This window comes from Musa acuminata, chromosome BXJ3-1, assembly GCF_036884655.1.
Source record: "Musa acuminata AAA Group cultivar baxijiao chromosome BXJ3-1, Cavendish_Baxijiao_AAA, whole genome shotgun sequence".
NCBI lineage: Eukaryota > Viridiplantae > Streptophyta > Magnoliopsida > Zingiberales > Musaceae > Musa > Musa acuminata.
Window position 1 is genome coordinate 22477603 of NC_088349.1, and position 18002 is coordinate 22495604.

The window sequence follows — 18002 nt, forward strand, 5'->3', positions numbered from 1 at the left end:
CTTTTTCTTCATCTGAAGGATCCGCAAGAACCAACTAGGATCAACACAACTTAGCCAACCCCACACTAGAGTTAGAGTAATTGGCGAGTTGAAGCAGTATGGCGGATCAAAAGTTTAACTACTCAACAACAACAGTAGAGAGCAGCTAGGAGCCAAGAGGCGCATTGCAGTTGGAGCAGAAGATTGAAGACTTAACAAAGGTGATGAGTTGTAGTATCGGCAAAGACTTCGACGAGGACGTCAAAGGAATAAGTAGGGGAGAATGTCATGGACAAAATTCTAAACAAGATGTGTGATGTAATGCTTATATATGTCTGTATCTTTTGGTTTGTTTATGCTTTGCACAACATGTAGAGGGACGGTTGAAGGCTTAACAGCCCCATTTTAGTTGGGTTTGGTGGCCTTTTTAGGCTTGTAAATAAATATTGTGTCATGTGGGCACCTATGAGAGATATTTGGTTTGTAGTGGATCATTTTGACCCTTTGTTGTGTAACCATTTTGTAAAGTATGTTTGTAATTTGCATTGGCTATGAAGTATATTTTGAAATGATTGCTTGTAGATCCTGAGTGAGGCACTTTTTGTAATCACCGATAATTTCTTCATTAATATAAATTAATTACTATAAATGATGTATTGCTTTATTATTACCTTATACTATAGTTAAGAAAATAATTAAATTTAGTTTCCTTAATCATATGGATAAATTAGGAATTCTACTAATTAATTAAATTATTAATGGATTTATTTCCTAATGAGTGACTTGATATTTAGGAAGTAAATAGTTTACATTCTATTTTCATGTGTAAACTATAAAAAAAATATTATATTTCTCTCTTTGTGTGTGAATGGAAAATAAAAATAAATTAAAAATAAGAATTAAATTATTGTGGAGATCACATCTTCTCTTATATAAAGGGGATTATTCCTCCCTCATTCTTCATCGAGCCTAACAATATAAGGATCGAGGAGAGGACTTCCTGAGAAAATGATATCGAGGAAAGGATAGCCGAAGAGAGGTAGGATCCTTTCTTTTTAATTAGCTTTGATTTATGTTTCGAAATCTTGATGTTGAGATCGTTATAATTTTATAATATATTATGATGTTTTAATTTTAAAATTTCATGATTAGTAAATAATAATAATTGATTTGTGATGTTAGAATGATTATTTGATTTATATTGATCTCTTAAATTTAAGTAAATTTAATATTAATTTAATTATTAAAATTCTTATTTTTGGATTAGCATAATAATTCTAATTTATTTAATTAGATATATCTATGTTTCAAGAATTATGTGTGAATTTCTATAATGTAATTAGGTTTAAATTTAAGTTAATCAATTTAAAGTTTTAATTAATGGATTTGAGTCATTCTTTAATAATTTTAAATGTTAAAATCTAATTTAATAAGAGGAAACTAATTGGGGTCTGACTTGAGTCAAGTTGATCGATCATATCGAATCGACTCGGCCCATGTGACCAAGTACAACCTAGCCCATATGATTGGGCATGACCCAACATATGTCACCAAGTAAGAGCCAGCCCATATGGCAAGGTACGACCCAACCCATATGACTAGGCATAACCCAACCCATGTGGCTAAGTACGATCTAGTCCATGTGGACATGTATGACCTAACCTATGTGGTAAGGTACGACTCAACCATGTGGCTAGGCATGAACAACTCATATGGCTAGGTACAATCCAGTCTATGTGGTCATGTATGACCCAACTCATATAGTAAGGTACGACCCAACTATGTGGCTAGGCATCGACCAACTTATGCGGCTAGGTATGACCAAATCCATGTAGTCAGGTACGACCCCAACTCATGTGTCTATGTATGACTAACTCGTGAGCCAAGCATGACCTAGTTCAATGGTAAGGCTCAGCCCAACTTATAAGTGAGGCTTAACCTAGTCCATGAAGTTAAGTATGTCTAGCTATGCGATTGGCATTAGACACATCGTCGCTCCTCTATCTAGCTCGTTGTACTTAACTCAATCTACTTGGAATAGACATATGCAGTGTATGTGACCTATCCAAGACTTAGGTGGGTTGGTTCGATTTGGGCTAACATTATATGACATAGTCCAATACCCTCTCCCTTTATTGGTTTGAGCTTGTTAATTGACTAAATCAGATAGGTATGATTGGTTAAAGCTAGTTTAGGGTGATTCCAAACTAACTTGACTAATTCAAACCTACTTAACCTAATTGAGATCAATCAAATCTAAATTAGACCAGTTTATGGTGATTCCAGATCGGTTCTATAAGGATTTGTGGTTGGTTCCATTAGATCATAATCGAATTAAGTTTGGTTTAAGTCAATTGAGTTATTCCAATTAGGGTTTTGGTTGATTGAGGACCATTGAGAGATTGATGTTTCATGCATTTATGATTTGATGAATTTAAAGGTTTTATCTGAAGATGTCATTTGAAAATAATTATTGGTTTATATGTTCTTATGTTTATGATATTGATATGATTAGATAATAGATGTGACTAAATTAGTTATTCACATTGGGAATGCAGCTTGTGAAAGGAGCTACGAGCCTATCACAGTGTAGAGCCACTTATAAATATAGTATAATAGATTTACATAAATATGTTCTCTCATAATATTTAATTATATTAATTTCTTGATGCATGTGTGAGTGAATGGATGAGTGTAAATGAATGATCATAGATGTTTATGTATCCCTGCCGAGGGCAGCTATTGCGATTCCCTTCGGGGATTAGCGGGTCATCAGACGTGATGGTTAGATGGTTTCTCCATATACTGTTAGGAGAAATGTGTCTCTACTTGGACGGGTGAGGGATACCACTCCATCCACTGTTGGGAGTGCGATATGGATTATCTCCATCCGTTGTTGGGAGGAATCCATCCCATGGAGTATGCCTCTTCATCCACTATTAGGAGAGTATGGTATGATGTACGCCTTTGTTATATGGTTATTATGTATGTGTTGCATGTGGTTGATGCATGATTTTATTTATTATATAAGAAATTATCAACGTCTTGTGCATGAGTTTAATGATGAATAGATATATTTTCTTATTAAATTATTGATATTTGTTTATATTTCATGAATATTGAAGAATATTTTTATGATTTTTGTAAGGTTCCTACCTGTGTGGTTGCTGATATGTTTTTATTTTATATTTATTTTTAGAGTAATCTACTACTATGTAATAGATTTGAAGATTGGGTGGGAGAGACTTATGACCCTACCAAGAAGATAGTTATCATTTTTTTAGTTAATAGAATATTTACTACCGTAAAGACAAGGATTTGAATTCAAAGAAAAAAGAAAATTATAAAGTTTATTACGTAAATGATGGATAATAAAATATTAAATGTGACACTTTCTCTAACTCGTTTTCTCTTTTTGTAGGTCTTAAGGAACCTATGAGGTTTCGGGGAGGCTGATATTTACGAAAGGATACGAAAATGTACTGCACGACTTAGGCAAAACCAATTAAGTCTGTGATAATACCCCTATAATTTTTTTGATCAAAACTTTTTCTATCATAGTCCATAGTCCATATCTAATTTTGTTGAAGTGCTCGTTAATATGTTAATACTGTAAATAAATTTTTAACTAATAATATAATTTTGTTTCTTAAATCGTCCTTCGTGCTTTCTAAGATTTGAATCACTTGCTCTATAAAGAATACGTCATCTCGAAGTTAGTAAGACATAACATAAGATGGTCTTTGAAGTTTCTACGAAGCATTAATACATGGAATATACGATGAATTCTTACAAAAAAAACTAATACAAGGCTAAATGATACACCACATATCCAACCTCCTAAGGGTCGATGAATATGGAGTTACTTTATCTTTTTGATCAAATCTGATAGCTCCCCTTTTAGTGATACTTTAAAAAAGATATGTTCCTCGACCTTGAAATCCAAATCTCTTTGTATTCAATCCATATAGCCAGACTTTGAGATTTTAACAATCTCTTATGGATTCTTTGGATAATATTAGTATCCTTTGTATTAACTAATCAGGTCTCATAAGTTTTCAGTTTCCAACAACATCCCAATATATTATCCTTTGGATAATATATTGATGATTTATATTTTCTTTCATAAAGAGCATCCAAAGGGCCTAACTTTTATAGTGGCAGCTATTATTCTAAACAAATTTAATTAGGTCTGCATGCATATCCCATCTACCACATATATCTAAGCCACAAGCTCTTATTGTTCCCTCAAATTAACTGTCAGTTTGGAAGTAAAAAATTATATTAAATTTTAATTGTGTATTGAAAACTTTCTCCAAACTTCTCCAATCCCTAGATATAAACCTCGGATCCCTATCACAAATGATACTAACTGATGTTTTATGGTATTAGATTATCTCTTTAACATATAAGTCTATTGGTTTATTCAAAGAACAACTCTTGTTAACATGAAGAAAATTGATAGATTTAGTGAGTTAATTCATAATTATCCAAATTTCATCATGTCTCTTTAATCTGACATAATCTCATCATAAAAATATATGGTAACTTATTCTCATTTTTATTCAGGAATAAGTATCTTTTACAGTTTTTCTGTATGTGCTTAGTGCATTAACCTGCTGATAAACTAAACATTTGAAGATAAAACTCTACTAACCTTTCTTTATACTCAACCACCGATTACTCCTAATCGATTTATCAAAATAGAAATAAGAAAAGAAAACACCACCTTGATGGAGGAGAAAGAACCTCTTTAATAGAAGTAGTTCTATTATATGGCGGAGAGAGAACAAAAATAAACTGACAATTGCAGGCTAAAGATCCAAGTGTAATCACATCTTGCAACTAAATGCAAACTAGTTCTAAAAGCAATCAACTAAACAATTTTCAAGAGAATATGAGAGAGATGAACTTTTCAGCATTATTGCTCTAAATGCTCATGAAGATTGTAAGGAATTGTAGGTGAGCTGCTTCGCCATTAGAACTCAAAAGTGTAATTATTGGTTGATAGTTCAGGAATGCTACATTAAATGAACTTACTAACTGAGAAGCAAAATGAATCATTGGAAAATATGATAGAGATGGAGACACTGACATGGGGTTCGAGTCAATTCTTGGTGTATAGGAATGTGTGCACGGGTTGGCAGCATTGCAGAAGGCTTGTCAAGACATAGTCGAAGAGAAGTGGAAGATGTGAGAAGGAGTTCGGGTTCGAGATCGTCGACCGCATCCAAGTTATCTCCGTTGCCACTGGTAGGCCTCTCTCATCCCATCGATCTCAAAGAAGTGATGGAAAGGAAACTATTTCTTTTTTTTTTTTTTCTTACTCATAAAATTAAAAGACACTATAAATATGCTTAGATCGTAAGAGCAACGATATAAACCTAACACAGATTAGATTCATAAAATAGATTGACCTATAATAAAATAAAATAAAAAAGTTGAAAGAAGTGAAGTCGGAAGGCATTTCTAGTTGGCCAATATTGAGAAAAATGTCCCAAGATATAACCGGGATTCGTCCTCCTGCCCGTATGTGGAGGATTATAGAAACATTTTAGCACCATCTAAATCTAAGATAAAAATATAAAAAATGAATGAATGAATGAATAATAGAAGGGCAAGAAGAAGAATAAATTAAAAATATTAAATCAAACCTATATCATTTGGATGATTTAGGCCCAATCATCCCTTCTACCAAATAACTTGATAGACTTAAAAGAAGACGATATTAATAAGGAGAACTACTGTTTGTGAGACTAAATGGAAGAAAAGTTGAAAGAAAAATATATAGAAGAATAAAATAAAAATATTAAATCAAACTTATATCAAATTCAATTCATATGTTTGGATGATTTATGTCCAATCACCTCTTCTACTAAACATTTTAATAGACTTAAGAAAGATGATCTATGATCTAATAAGAAGGATTGTTTCCTTCAAGTACAATGTGAGATTAAAAGGACGAAAAATTGAAAGATGAATAAATAGAATAATGGACGGTTTTCCTTAAAGGATAAGGACTGTTTAGAAAAATGGATTATTTCTTTTGCTTTCGATGTGAGATTTAAAGGTAAAAAATTGAAAGATGAATAGATAAAATGATTGACTGTTTTTCTTGAGGAGAATCATTGTTTAGAAAAATGGATTATTTCCTTTAGTGAGACTAAAAATTGAAATGTTGAAAGATGAATATATAAAAACAAAAATAAGAAAAAGGAAGAAGAATAAAATAAAATAATTAAATTTAAACTTATATCAAACTAAATTTCTTAGATGATTTAGATCTAACCAATCTATAAAATTCAAAGGACTAATTTTAGATTAAAATAGCTATCTTTAATATTTTGATTCCGCTAACAAAAATATCACAGAAGGATTCTAGCAAATTATAAGAGGTAATCTATAACTAAACTAAATTTAACATAGATTATCTAAATAAAAAAAATAAAATTTCCTAGGATTAACAGTCTCAACAGTATTACAAAGGGAAAGAATAAATTTTGTGTTTTTCCACCCACCATACATCCAATGATATTATCTTCGTTGCACCAGCAGCCGCTGCTGGGCACGGCCGCATCCCAAGTCACTGACGACTGCTGCGAGCTTTGACAACAAGCCATGGCTTCAACAAAAAAAGGCTCTTCCGTCCCCTTCATAGCATGCAACAATATCATCTTCGAGGAACCCGCTGCTGCAGCCGGCCGCGGTTGCATCCCAACTCGGCCAAGAATGGTGGCTTGAACAACGAAAGGCTCTTCCACAACGCCACACCGTGCAGGAATGTCCTCCTCACGACTTGCGTAGCTGCAGCTGGTCACGGGGGCCTCAGCAAGCGGGGACGACCATTGCGAGCTCCCCCAAGAAGTCGTCGTCATACTGACCAAGAACGAGCCGCCATCGTTGGTGCTCAAGATGCTGCAGTCAGCCTGCAAGCTCGGCCAAGAACTCATGGCGCCGCCACTCGTCACAAGTTGGCCAAAAGTGTGGACGACCATTGCGAGTTCCACCAAGAATGGTTCGCCCTCCTCTGTGCTCCAGCCTTCTGCAGCCAGCCATGGCGGCATCCAAACTCATCGATGAACGGTGTGTTGAGAATTGATTCATAGTAGTTATTTAGGTAGGTACCATGTTATAGATAGTTACAAGCATATTTTAAGAAGTGGCCTATGATCTAGGAGTTATAGGATAGTTCCTACACCTAACTCAACTATGGATGACATGATGGAATGAGATAGTTACCACTAGATCTTATAAATTGGACCTTCATGAAGTAAGATGGTGAGTGTGCACTTGGGAATATCTGGTAAGTATTTTATGTCTTTTCTCTTGTTTAAATACTACGTCGATTTTCTTGATCGAAAGGATTTTTTTTAATTGCACGTAGTATTCTATTTTTATTTTATGATATCAAAGCTAAGTTTTAATCTAAACTAGGCATTATAACATTCAATGGCAATTTCATGTCTCAACCCCTTATTCCTATCTTCTCGAGTAGATGCTATAAATTTTGAAGTATCAAGATGTGAAGACTTTATTCAAATCTCAAGATCTTTAGGACTTAATAAAAAATGTATATATAGATCCAAATGAAGAAATCAAGCTAAGGGAAAATAGAAAGAATGACTCAAAGACATTATTCTTCGTTCAACAAGCTATACATGAGACAATCTTCTCAAGAATTACAGTAGCAACAACATCAAAACAAGCTTGGTTGATACTTCAAAATGAATTTCAAGGCTCATCAAGGGTGATTACGGTAAAACTTCAAACCTTTTGTCATGAGTTTAAAATTTTGTTCATAAAAAATAATGTATTGGTGCAAGATTTTCTTTCTCGAGTGACTGAAATTGTTAGTCAAATGAAATCTTATGGTGAACATCTTCCTAATCATATAATTGTTGCAAAAGTTTTGAGAAGTTTAACTTCAAAATTTGATCATGTTGTTGTCGCAATTGAGGAGTTAAAAAATTTATCTATATTTTCATTTGATGAACTAATGGGTTCCTTGCAAGCACATAAAGTAAGGTTGAACAGTTCACTTGAAAAAAATGAAGAAAAAACATTTCAGGTTAAGAGGGAGTCTTCTACTTCAAAAAAATATAAAAAATCAATAAGAAGAGGATGTGATAGAGGAGGATTTCATGGTAAAGGAACTGGAAAACGAAGAGGAAGAGGATACTTTGATGGGCATGATGAACAAAGACAATCAAATTATGATTAAAAAAATTACAAGAGTGAAATTCAATGTAAAAAGTTTGGTCATATGAAGGCAGATTATTGGAAAAGAGAAAAGCAAGCAAGTTATGTGGAGGAAAATGAAGGAAATAGTAAGTTGTTTATAACTCATTAACAAGTTATTGATATCTTAAATGATATTTGGTTTTGGATAGTGGATGTTCTAATCATATGTCAGGCATAAAATCAATATTTAGAGATATTGATGAAACTTATAAGTTGAAAGTTAGACTTGGAGATAACAAGCAAATCCAAGTGGAAGAGAAAGGAATAATTGAGGTGAAGACAAATAAAGGGAAGGTAAAATACCTTAATAATATTTTCTTTGTTCCTAGTTTATCACATAACTTGTTGAGTGTTGGCCAATTGATAGATGATAGATATTTAGTTATATTTGATGATGATTCATGCATTATTAAAAATAAAAAATTTGGTTTGAATACAGTAAATGTTTGCATGACAGAAAACAAGATATTTCCACTTGATGTTTCAAATATTGAAAAGCATGCCTTTATCATAACTCAAAAGAATGAGTTTAATTTATAGTATTTAAGATACGGATAACTTAACATTAAAGGTTTAAGGTTGTTAAATCAAAAAAGAATGATCTTTGGATTGTCTAAAATTAATACACTTGATGTATGTAAATGATGCATTTATGACAAACAAAGTAAAAAACCATTTCCTATTGGAAAAGCATGGAGAGCATATAATTTTCTTAAATTAATTCATGTTGACTTATGTGGACCTATGAATATAAAATCATTTAGTGGAAGTCAATATTTTCTATTGTTTCCTGATGATTATAGTTGCATGGGTTAGATATATTTTTTGGAACTGAAATATGAAACATTTGATAATTTTTAAAAATTCAAGACACTTATAGAAAGGCAAAGTGGTAGATACATAAAGACACTTTGGACAGATAGAGATGGTGAATTTTTATCTAATAAGTTTAATTTTTTTTTTTGTGAAGAAAATAATATTCGTAGAGAAGTGATGATACTATATACCCCATAGCAAAATAGTGTAACTGAACGTAAGAATCGAATTGTCGTTGAAATGGCAAGAAGTTTGCTTAAAGGAAAACACCTTCCAAATCAATTTTGGGTAGAAGTAGTTACAACAGCAGTTTATTTGTTGAATACTTCACTAACAAAGGTTGTTATAAATCAAACTCCTTTTAAGGCTTGGTATGGTATAAAACCAAGTGTAAGCCTTCTAAGAATTTTTTGTTACATTGCTTATACTTCGGTGAATTCACAAAATCATCACAAGCTTAATGAAAAATATGAAAAATGCATCTTAATTGGTTATTCCTTACAATCCAATGCATATCGATTATATAATCATATTAGTGGCAAAGTTGTTATTAACAAAAATATTGAATTTGATGAAAGAACAAGTTAAAATTGGGAGACCAATAAACGTGGAACACAAATTCAGATTCGAACATAACTAGACACTCCACATAATCAAATCACAGATCCTACTCCAACAAGTTTATCGTCAACCTTACCTAGTAGCAGTTCTAATTATGATTCCTCATATGATACCCCTTTAGGAAATTTCAGATCACTAAAAAAAATTTATGACTCAACATTTGCTTTGTTTATTTCAGATCCTATAACTTTTAAGGAAGCAATTGAAAAAGAGGAATAGCGAAAAGTAATAAAAGAGGAAATCAAGTCAATTGAGAATAATGAAACTTGGGAGCTAATGAATCTATCGAAAGAAAAGAAAGCTATTGGATTAAAATGGGTGTTCAAAATAATGTTTAATTTAGATGGAAGTATCTAAAAGCATAAGGTTCGGCTTGTAGCAAAAGGATATTCACAGCAATAAGATATTGATTTTGATGATACTTTTTCTCTGGTTGCTAGATTCAAAACCGTGATAACTTTCTTGGCTTTAGCTACTCACTTGAGTTGGCCTATTTATTAATTTGATATGAAATCTACATTTTTAATTATAGATTTATACACAAAAAGATATTTGTTACTCAACTTGAAGGTTTTTTTGGTTAAAGACATGAAGAAAAAGTATATAAGCTAAAAAAGCTCTTTATAGGCTTAAACAAGCTCCAAGGGCATCGTACAGTAAAATTGATTATTATTTTCATCAAAATATATTTCAGATGAGCAATAATGAACCTATTCTTTATCTAAAGAAAAAGGTGATCACAATATCCTAATGGTTTACCTCTATGCTGATGATATTATATATATGGGTTTATCTAACTCTTTTATAGCATAATTTAAAAAATGCATGATGAAAAAGTGAAGCAAGGATTAGATGAAATTTTTATTTCAAAAAGAAAGTGTACAATGGGTTTATTTAAAAAATCTAACATGATTAATTGCAAAGCTGCAGTAACATCTATGAATGTAAATGAGAAATTGAAACTTGAATATGGTACATGTTTGATAAATGTAAAATACTATATAAGTTTGGTTGGAGGTTTGATTTATCTAACTTATACTCGACTAGATATTACCTTCTCTGTTGGTGTAGTATCCAAGTTTATGCATAGCCAAAGCAAACCTCATATCGGAGCTGTTAAAAGAATTCTACGTTATATTACTGGAACTATAGAATATGATATTTGGTATTCTCATAATTTTAAATATAAATTATTTGGTTTCATTGATAGTGATTGGGCAGGAGCTTTCGATGATAGAAAGAGTACTTTAAGTAATATTTTTAACCTCGGATCAGGAGCTATATCTTGAAATTCAAAAAAGCAAGCAACAACTACGTTATCGACATAGGAAGTAGAATATGTAGCTACAATATCTGTAGCTTGTCAAGCAATATGGCTTAAAAGACTTTTTAAAAATTTTTATCAAAAACAAAAAGAAGCAACGGAAATATTTTGTGACAACAAAGCCACAATTGCAATGAAGAATCCAATATTTCATGGAAGAACGAAACATATAGAGATACACTATAATTTCATCCGGGATCTTGTAATAAATGGAGCCATAGCAATGAAGTATTATGGAACAAATGAACAAGTTGCAGATATCCTCACTAAGTCGCTTCCAATTCAAAAGCATGTTTATTTCATGTCGCAAATCAGTGTATATAACTATGAACTCAATGGAGAGTGTTGAGAATTGATTCATAGTAGTTATCTAAGTAGGTACCATATTCTAGGTAGTTATAAGCATATTTTAAGAAGTTATCCATGATCTAGGAGTTATATGGTAGTTTCTACACCTAACTCAATCATGGATGACATAGTGAAATGAGGTAGTTATCACTAAGTCATATAAATAAGATTATAGTTCATGAAGCAAGATGGTGAGTGTGTACTTAGGAATATCTTGTAAGTGTTCGATGTCTTTCCTCTTGTTTAAATACATCAATTTTTTTTTATCGAAATGATTCTTTTTAATTAATTACAACATAATATTATGTTTTTATCGTTTCCATACTCCTCCGTCCCTAAGCGAATGCTTCCCGAGCTCCTCGAGAAATCTCAGTCTTTAGAAAGGATCTTCTATCCCCGTCGCCTTCTTCGAGCCACCGTCCTCATCGCCATCTTGATCACCATCGTTCTCGAACTTGGAACGGATGTGGTTGAGGGAGCTGCGGTCGGCCACACGGAATTCCCCGTGGAACCGGCTCCACTTGCCGGCCAAGGGACGATCATTTCTAGTGTCTCACTATATTAACAAATACTAACAGACCATGATATACAGCGAAATTAAATAAAATCATAATCAAATAAAAACTAAGATATACTTGCAAAACCCCTTCATTGTGAAGGGTAAAAATCATGGGACAAACTAGAGATAATCTACTATGAGAATAATGAATATACAAATCTTAATCTCTTGCCCTAAACCCTAGCAATAATCACAAGAGAATAACTGTGATACAAGGATCACGTCACTGTCCACAATATCTAAAACCTCCCCAAGTAATCACAGCAAGAGTCTACTGTAGATTTGATCTAACCTGAGATGAGAATGTTGCTAGATGATTGAGAACAGTCTCTTTGCGTTGTCATTGTTTTCTTTCCTTTCTTTCTCTTATTTTTTTACCTTTTTCTTCTCCTCTTTGCTGCTGCCCTCGTTGTTGCCCTCTTATAGCCTTTTTCTGCCTCTAAAACGTAGCCACCCACACCCCCCTAATGTTAATTAGGGTTAGGTTAAGAGAGGGTGAGATGTGGGCTGATAAAGCTCACATTGGGCTGAATATAGGCTGTCAGCCCAATAACCTCCCCTTTCAGCCCAGAAGGAAGGATGTCCCATGACTCCTCAATGTGAAGCAATGCCGACATTATCTTTCTTTAGGTTAAGAGGCTGTCGGCATATCTCTTATCTTTCTTTTGGTAAAGTCTTTGTCAACATGTCTGCTCCGTTGTTATCTGTGTGAATTTTCTGAAGCTACAACTGCTTCTCTTCAAATACATTTCAAATCCAGTGGTATCTGACATCTATATGCTTTAACTTAGAATGAAACATTGGGTTCTTACACAAATGGATGGCACTCTGGCTGTCACAATGCACCACATAATTTTTCTGTTTCAACCTTAATTCTTGTAAGAATTCTTTCATCCATAACATTTTTTTGTATACCTCTATAGTAGTAATATATTCTGCTTCTGTGGTGGAGAGAGCAATATACCTTTGTAACCTGGATTGCCATGACACAGCTCCCCCTGCAAAAGTAAGTAGACTTCCTCATATCTATATCTCTTGTCGTATCTACATCTGTGTAACCCTAATTCGTTGTTGCCCTCTTATAGCCTTTTTCTGCCTCTAAAACGTAGCCACCCACACCCCCCTAATGTTAATTAGGGTTAGGTTAAGAGGGGGTGAGATGTGGGCTGATAAAGCCTACATTGGGCTGAATATAGGCTGTCAGCCCAATAACCTCCCCTTTCAGCCCATAAGGAAGGATGTCCCATGACTCCTCAATGTGAAGCCATACCGACATTATATTTCTTTAGGTTAAGAGGCTATCGGCATATCTCTTATCTTTCTTTTGGTAAAGTCTTTGTCAACATATCTGCTTCGTTGTCATCTGTGTGAATTTTCTGAAGTTACAACTGCTTCTCTTCAAATATATTTCGAATCTAGTGATATCTGACATCTATATGCTTTGACTTAGAATGAGACATTGGATTCTTACACAAATGGATGGTACTCTGGCTGTCACAATGCATCACATAAATTTTCTGTTTTAACCCTAATTCTTGTAAGAATTATTTCATCCATAACATTTTTTTGCATACCTCTATAGTAGTAATATATTCTGCTTCTGTGGTGGAGAGAGCAATACACCTTTGCAACCTGGATTGTCATGACACAGCTCCCCCTGCAAAAGTAAGTAGACTTCCTCATATCTATATCGCTTGTCATATCTACATCTGTGTAACCCTAATTCGTTGTTGCCCTCTTATAGTCTTTTTCTGCCTCTAAAACATAGCCACCCACACCCCCCTAATGTTAATTAGGGTTAGGTTAAGAGAGGGTGAGATGTGGGCTGATAAAGCCTACATTGGGCTGAATATAGGCTGTCAGCCTAATAACCTCCCCTTTTAGCCCATAAGAAAGGATGTCTCATTACTCCTCAATGTGAGGCCATGTCGACATTATCTTTCTTTAGGTTAAGAGGCTATCGGCATATCTCTTATCTTTCTTTTGGTAAAGTCTTTGTCAACATGTCTGCTTCGTTGTCATCTTTGTGAATTTTCTGAAGCTACAACTGCTTCTCTTCAAATACATTTCGAATCCAGTGGTATCTAATATCTATATGCTTTGACTTAGAATGAAACATTGGGTTCTTACACAAATGGATGACACTCTGGCTGTCACAATGCACCGCATAATTTTCCTGTTTCAACCCTAATTCTTGTAAGAATTCTTTCATCCATAATATTTTTTTGCATACCTCTATAGTAGTAATATATTCTGCTTCTGTGGTGGAGAGTGCAATACACCTTTGCAACCTGGATTGCCATGACACAGCTCCCCCTGCAAAAGTAAGTAGACTTCCTCATATCTATATCTCTTATCATATCTACATATGTGTAACCTGTCAACACATGTGATCCACCTCCAAAGCTTAAACAAACCTTAGAGCTCCCTTTGAGATATCTAAAAATCTACTTCACTGTTGCCCAGTGCTCTTTGCTTGGATTTACAAGAAATCTACTAGTAACACTAACTGCATATGCGATGTCTGGCCTCGTACATACCATTGCATACATTAAACTTCCAACTGCTGAAGCATAAGGAACTTTTTGCATTTTCTCCTCCTCATCACTTGACGGACTCTGTTCTGAGCACAACATGAAGTGACCTGCAAGAGGAGAACCAACTGGTTTTGCATTACTTATACTGAATCTTTCCAATACCTTCTCGATGTATTTCTCCTGTGACAACCAAATCTTCTTATTTTTCCTATCATGGGAAATCTACATACCTAGCATTTGCTTTGCTGGCCTCATTTCCTTTATTGCAAAAGACTCACTTAGCTCCTTTTTTAATCTATCAATTTTAGACATATCTTTCCCAAGAATAAGCATGTCATCAACATAAAGTAAGAGAATAATAAAATCCTCACCAAACCATTTGATATACACATAATGATCTAAAGTCGTTCTTTTATATCCATTTTTTGTCATAAATGAATCAAACTATCTGTACCACTGTCTTGGAGCTTGCTTTAGCCCATACAAGCTCTTCTTCAATTTGCGGACAAATTTCTCTTTACCTTTGACTTTGAAGCCTTATGGTTGCTCCATATAAATTTCCTTCTTCAAATCTGTTAGGATCGGAGTGGCACTAAGAAAGGGGGGGGGGGGGTGAATTAGTGCAGCGGATTAAAACTTGTAAGTTTAAAAATGAATTCGTAAATATGAGGAGATTTCGTTTCGATAGTAACTTGAGTAGATGAAAATCGAAAGCTAGCAATAGTGTAAATAACAATTTTAGGAAAGTAAGAACTCACACATTCAAGGAACACACCAATTTAAAGTGGTTCGACTAAAATGACCTACATCCACTTGTGAAGCTTTCTTCGAAGAGGCTCCCAACTTCCACTAGCAAATCACTTTGAAGGTGAAGGATAAATACCCCTCTTACAACATTTTACTAGTGGTTCACACTCTTACAGATTTTCAAAGAGAAAGAGGGAGGTGAACACTTAAGCTAGTGAAAACAATACTTGTTAAAGACTTTGTTAAGGCTTTATCTTAATCTCTAACTTCTCAAAGGTTGTATTCTCTGTTGAGAATTGAGAGGTATTTATAGACCCCAAGAGGATTTAAATTTGGGCTCCAAATTTTGAATTCTCTTGGATTCCCGAAGTTGGCGGTGCCACCGCTTGTTAATATCATATTGATTGTTAACTAGCGGTGCCATCACCCAGTCCGGCGGTGTCGCCGTCGGACCTCTCAGGTGCGGGCGGTGCCACCGCCCGATCCTCGGGTTCTGGGTGATGCCACCGCCTAGTCCTACGGTTCCACCACCCGGTCCTACGGGTCACTAAATGGGCTTCAAATCTGGCCCAAACTAGGTAATATCGGGCTGAGTTGGCCCCTAACTAGGATATAGGATTATCCCTTAATCCTAACCCTAATTACATGCAAACTACACAACTGAAAATATAGTCCTAAGTAAGTTTTCAACCGATAAATGTTGAGTCTCCTTCTGGCGAGCTTTCTGGCGATCTTCCGGCGGACTTCCGATACACCCTCGGATTTCTTTCGGCGGACTCCTAGTAGGCTCCCGATCTTGTGGTGAGTTCAGTGAATAGCCGAGCCTTCTCGGTGATCTCCGCGAACCTCCGACGATCTCTTCGGCGGACTTCCGAAAACTCCGATAAGTCCCTGATTTCTTCTAGGTTGGTTCTAGTAGCATCTCCGATGAATCTTCGGACTCTCGAACACCCATCGAACTTGACTCTGGTAGACTTGCTTTATGTTTTCAAGCTATCGTAGTTAATCTTGCACATGTAAAACAAAAGTTTGATCTAGATAATTACTCATAAGCAATTAATCAAGTTGTCCGACATGTCATTGGTCCCTCGACGCTTCGTCCGATTCTTCGGCACATCGTCCTCTCTTGCAGCCTATTGCCCAATCGGCCAGCTGACTCCGTAACTCCGATATCCTTGGCATAATACCCGCTCTTCTTGGCTCGATGCTCGAATCCATGGCCCGAAGCCTTCTATCGATACGTCGACCGATCCACCGGCCCGACGTTCAATCTTTTGACATGTTCCTCCGGAACAACATGATTTTCCTACTTTAATTGTCTCATCCTGAAGCATCCTGCGTCACTCAAAACGTAAATTAAATCATAAACACATATCAAGTAGTTTCATCATCAAAATACGAGATTCAACAATCTCCCCCTTTTTGATGATGATAACCACTTGATGACGGAGTTAACCTTAACTCCCGGAGTTTAAACAAACTCCCCCTATCAATATGCTATATTGATAGAACCTTGAATTCAAGCCAAATTCAAGTTATTGTAAATATTCATCATGAATATTTGCAATATGTCATCATGCATAACATGATCATACTTCTCCCCCTTTGTCATTAACAAAAAAGAGAAGTGTCATTTTTTATGTGTTTGAGATCTATGAATTCAACTTATTGCATGAAAAACATAATATCAAGTATTTTTATCATGCAATTTGTAAGCTTGAAAATTTAGCAAATGCTACATCATGCAGGCTAGCAAAAATTTAGCAAGTGCTATATCACATTAGAATATGCAAGCTATCAAGTTTTAGATATGAAAGATAGTAAAATAGCATGTCCTACTTTACAACATTTTAGAACATACATGCTTATAGTTTTAAGATGTTCAAAAAGTAACTCTTGCTTGTTGAAATATGCAAGTTGCAAGCTATCAAATTTTGCTTCCTTTGCAATGTTTGAGCTTGCAATTTTGCTTCCATTGCAAAGTGCAAGTTTAGCATGTTTAGCATCTTGAGATAGCAACTGTTTGCTTCTCTTTATACTACAAGCTAGCAATTTTTACGATATGTAAGTTTTACTACATACAAGCTAGCAAAAAATTCGAAAGCAAATGCAAGATAGATTTTTTGTGTAAGCTCATGATTCTTGCTTCCTATTGCAATGTATAAGTTGCAAGTTTTGCTTCTTGAGATAGGCAAGATAGCACATTTGCTTGAGATTACAAGATAGCATTTCTTGCTTTTGAGATGAGCAAGCTAATAAGTTTTGCCCCTTTTTGCGATGTGTACGTTTATAATTTTTTGCTTCTCTTGTCTTGTGCAAGCTAGCTATCTCCCCCTTTGTCATTGTCAAAAAGAAGAAAAGACCCTTTACATCAATTATGACAAAAGTAAGTATCAATCTTATTCGTGCATCATTATATTTTCAAATTAAAACATGCACCTTTTCAAAAATCTTATATTTCATTCATGCACGATATTGAATAAATCAATCAACATTATGAGCATGTCATACATGATACTAAAATTTTGAACTATTTATTAACATTTTGATCATGATACCAAACATTCATCATTTAGAGCATTCATAACACAAAGCATTAAATCAACATACATCGTTTTAGCAATAACTCATAGCATTTTAAATCATGATTTACATTATATGTAATACATCATATCATAATTAGAAAGCAAAGTATTGCATGCATCATTGCAAATCATAAATGTTTCATATCATTATGGTATTAATTTGTCAAATTACATCCTACCATGCATGATCATAACTTTTTTCATTTTATCATTATAAATAAGAAGGAATAAAGAAAGAACAAAAT